Genomic DNA, 4,886 nt, shown 5'->3' with positions numbered 1-4,886 from the left:
CTATCTTTTCTCCCAAAATTCCCACTAAAATGCCAACTCCTACTAACTTTTTCAAAACAAGAAAAATCTCCAAGAGAGGAGAGTGGGTGATTACTCACTAAGTTTGCAAATTCTTGCCTAAGAAGGCCTCTCACACACTTCCCAACCCCTTGGGTGAGGTGTGAGTTCCCATTGGTTGCCCTTCCCAAACTCTTGCACATTACTCAAATTGGAAAGGGAAAAGGTGGAAGAGGATGGGGAAGAGAGTTTAACTCCTAAAGGGAAGGTTCTCTATCCTAGGGAGAACTTTCTAAGTTCAATTTTCGTGCATCTTGGAATTATCACTTTTTGAAGTGACTTCATAGTCACATGGGTGAAGCCACATGTTGCAAAACACCCCTAACCCATAGGTATACCCTTAGGACCTTTGGAAAAGCCTAAAAACTTACCCTAGGAGTCCATTAAACCCTTTGGAAACTCCACTGAAGTTTACCTACGGGTCAAGCATGAGTTGACCACTCCCATGACTCCCTACCCAAGACAAATTTGGGACCACACTCATGTTTTTGAATTGGCTTTGGTAGAAACAAAACTCCCTCCAAGAGACAAGTCAACATCAATGACACTTAATCAGCACATGTGTCAAGTGACACAACAAAAATACAATATAAAAATCACACGTGGAAAATTGGTCTCTTGAAGGATTACATAATTACATATAAATTAAATTTTACACTCAAGCATTATACACATCACAAATAAAATACATTACAAGGGAAGGGTGTTGTCTCTCCAAATAGACAACTCCCGGCTTAACAAACGCACATTGGTCTAGACTTGGTTCTCCATAAATTCCATGGTCACATGGATAATTTCCTGCGCATCTCAATTAACACATTAGTAACTCCAAATAATCACAATTATTCATAATCAAATACATGGATTCCATTGCAATTCAAACACTCATACATTAGGCAACAATAATTCAATATCTCATTTGTTTTCAAATTCAATTTCACATATACAATTAACATAATTTCCCAACATTGAACCATTCATGATTAAGCATCATTTTCTTTCATCAAAATAAAATCCTGCAAATTTCCAATAATGACATTCACCATCATAATGTAATTCTATTCTAGAAATCATATCTAAAGTTTCATAATCATCATGCATGAAATAAAACATCAACAAGTGTCAGTGTGATCCAAATCATGAGATCATATAAGTTCTAAGTCCATAATGCATAAGTAAAGCAACCATAATAGTCTCAATATGCAAATAACTGAAAATGTCAAACTGAATCGGGGTAGGGCCTCACAGTTTCATAGGTCTGAGCGTGCCTTATATATATCTCATGGGAGTGGAGGAGATAGCTATTGTACCCTAGCTTGATTGTAGTTACACTCATGTGAGTGTTGTCAGTCGGCTGTGTTTCCTCGTCTGGCTATTGTGCGTATCATGGTGCCTTGGTTTGGTCATTTGAGAGTCGTCATTTGATCTGTCTTGGTTTTGCGAGTTTCCATTTATTTAAATGGTTATTTAATTTAAATGGATGATGCTATCTTGTTTTGGCATAATCATTTAATTAATTTTCTCTATGATTATTGTTTTATTTAAATTAATGATTGCTAGATTAAATGGTTTAATTTATTGTGTAAAGTTCCATTGATATTTTTGTGAAATAAATAAATTGCCTAGCCATTTAAAAAAGGTAAAATGCTTATGTTGAAGGAAATATTTATGGAAAAGGAAATTAATAAAAGCTTTCCTTTTTGCTTTTTCATTTGACTTTTGCTTTTTCATTTTAATTGTTGGGAAACAAATAAATTTGATTGCCTTTTAGTTTTAAAATATTTAAATTTGATTGGATGAAAAACTTTAACCTAGAAGCTTGGGTTAAAAGATATTTTGGGGGCATCTATTCTGGGATGATTCATGGCAGGAGAAGAAGAGAATTTCTGGAGAGAAAATTTTGGAAAAACTTCCTGAAGGAGCTGGAAATTTGATCTAGCTGCAAGACTGGAGTTCCTCATCCCTTTTGCTTGCTAATGGCTTCAAGGTTGGAGATTTCCTTCTTGTTTTGAATTTGTTTTGTAATTTTTAGTTTGCTTCTTGTGCATGGAAATTTATTCAATCTTCCTGTAGATGCTTGCGATATGATTGAAATGGAAGAATAAGTGTTTACTACTACTGGTTTTGTGAAATCTATATCATATGGTTGCATTCAGGAAAGAAATGGTTCATTTATCTTTCTGTTGTGTGTTATGTTCTTGGAAATCAATTTATTGATTTGCCTCTTCTTTGAGAAGAAAGAATTTTAGATTGGGCTTGCTGGGTGCATCCTTGTTTCTATTTAGTCATGATTTGGTTAGTCACTATTTCTAGTATGTTTATTTCACCTTTTACCTTGCTGGAAAAACTCTTCCTTGGAATTTTGGAAATTGGCACTGTATGTGTGTGCCTGTGAAATAATTCTGGAAATGAATCAGTTTGAAGTGGTAAGTGCAATCGGTTTGAAGAGGTAAGTGCTACCGGTTTGAAGTGGTAGGTGCTATTGGTTTGAAGTGGTAAGTGCTACCGGTTTGAAGTGGTAAGTGTTACCGGTTTGAAGTGGTAAGTGCAACCGGTTTGAAGTGGTAAGTGTTACCAGTTCGAAGTGGTGTTTGATTGGTTTGAAGTGGTAAGTGTTACTAGTTTGAAGTGGTAAGTGCAATCGGTTTGAAGTGGTAAGTGTTACCGGTTCAAAGTGGTGTTTGACTAGTTTGAAGTGGTAAGTGCTACCGGTTTGAAGTGGAAGTGTTACCGGTTTGAAGTGGCAAGTGTTACCGGTTTGAAGTGGTTTTGGACCGGTTTGAAGTGGTAAGTGTTACCAGTTTGAAGTGGTAAGTGTTACTGGTTTGAAGTGGTAAGTGCAACTAGTTTGAAGTGGTAAGTGTTACTGGTTCGAAGTGGTGTTTGACTGGTTTGAAGTGGTAAGTGTTACCGGTTTGAAGTGGTGAGTGTTACCAGTTCGAAGTGGTGTTTGATAGGTTTGAAGTGGTAAGTGTTACCAGTTTGAAGTGGTAAGTGTTACTAGTGGTAGTAACACTACCGGTAAGTGGTGTCTGTTGCCTATTAGTAGTACAACTGTGGATTGGTTTGACCCCCACTTAGCTTTGAGCCCTCACAGATCTCCAACCCAGTTTGTGTTAAGAACTTAAATTTTATTAATGAAATGTTTAAAGTGATATTGCATGATGTAATGTGATCTTCATGTGATTTTTTATTATGTGGTTAATAAATTTATCAATGAAAATCAAGGCATGAATTAGAGATTCAAATGGGTAGAATTGGGAATATTGATTTAGAAATTGATTAGATGTGACTGCTAGAAAGGAGTGTTTATTTAATTTTCAATCAATGATGTTGCAAGTGTTTATGACGCTGATATTTCCAAAGATTGTCTGAGTGCAAACTTGATGTATTTTTCTATCCTTGCAAATATTTATTGTAATATTTTGGTCTGTGGTTCAGTCATCCTATGGTGGTGTAATTGGTACCTTTGACCAAGTGATATATGTTGGCTCCGTTGTCTTAACCATGTAGTGTCTTTGCCTTATGGTTAGTCAAGAGTCAGTATGTCCTTTCTTGACCACTTGTTCTCTAATAGTGGTGTTATGGCTGTCTGCTTCACCATAGGGTCCTCAAGGAGTGACCATGCTTGTGTAGTGTCCTTTAAGAGAGTGGCTTTCGTTTGGGGGTTTCACCCAAAGTGGTAGGCATTACAACCCATCGAAAGTTAGATAATAACTGGTACTCTAATGAAATGATTAGGTGGGTAGTATCATAACATTAATAAAGATAATTGTACCTCATGCATAGGTGAGTGGTGGTACAGGGCTCATAATGTTGCAAGAAGGCCTGGAATGGAAAACTAACCACCTTGTCTTCATGAAAGGATGGTAGGGTCCACATAAGACTTAGTTGGAGCCGAACGGTCGGGAGAGGTTACCAGGATAGTGAGCCGAGACCTATGGAGACTGTACTAGGGTAACTATCTTAAGCTATGCAATGACACTCTCTCATTTGGTGCACTTGTGTTTTGTGATGTCAGTTCACTTGCATTTGTGAAGTTGAGTCACCTGGATTCTTGTGGAGTCTTATTGTGCTATCATGGAGTCATATTGTTTTGTCAACCATGTCATGCTTATGCTTGTTTGAGGTTCCTCAGCTATCTCCCAGCATGGTGGGGTGATTCCATTTCGGAATTACATGGTCGGGTGGTAGTGCCACTTCCCATCAGATGTTCAGATTTGTGCCTTCATGCGAGGATTGGTTTCACAGGTGTTCCTGTGGTTCATGACTCATGCTTCATCTCATGTTTTGGAGATTATTGGTATTTGTAGACCTATGTGGTCATTGTATCATTGTAATTATTTATCTTTTGTAACCTTGTAACTATATGAGATCTATCCTTATATGTTTATTGAGAAGCTATGTATTGAAAGAGCAATGTAATCCTATGTTTGGATGTTTTTATCAAGTTTTCTTGATAATGTTAGTAAATGCTTATTGAAGTGGAAATTATGTTGTATCCTTTCTATCTCTCTATGATGAATCTTTATTTGCTTATGGCTTCTTGTGATCATTTAGTTACGATGCATATGTGGATTTATGATGTGAAGAAAATTATTCTTGAAGTTAATTCTTCATTGGTAACCCTTAAGGAATTTTGGTGTAAGTCTTCTGCTTGTGTTAGCAGGCATTTTGTGTAAATGCACTTATGATGTTTATACTTTTTAAAAAAAAAAGATTGTTTCACCTGTGTTATGGGTTTTCCTTCAGGGTTCCTAGCGGGGCATTACACAACCTTTCATTGGCAGTGGACGGTGTCAATCCATTTGGAGAGATGAGATCTATTT

The sequence above is a fragment of the Cryptomeria japonica genome, chromosome 10 (assembly GCF_030272615.1).
Source record: "Cryptomeria japonica chromosome 10, Sugi_1.0, whole genome shotgun sequence".
Classification (NCBI taxonomy): Eukaryota; Viridiplantae; Streptophyta; class Pinopsida; order Cupressales; family Cupressaceae; genus Cryptomeria; species Cryptomeria japonica.
This window is presented reverse-complemented; position numbering follows the sequence as displayed.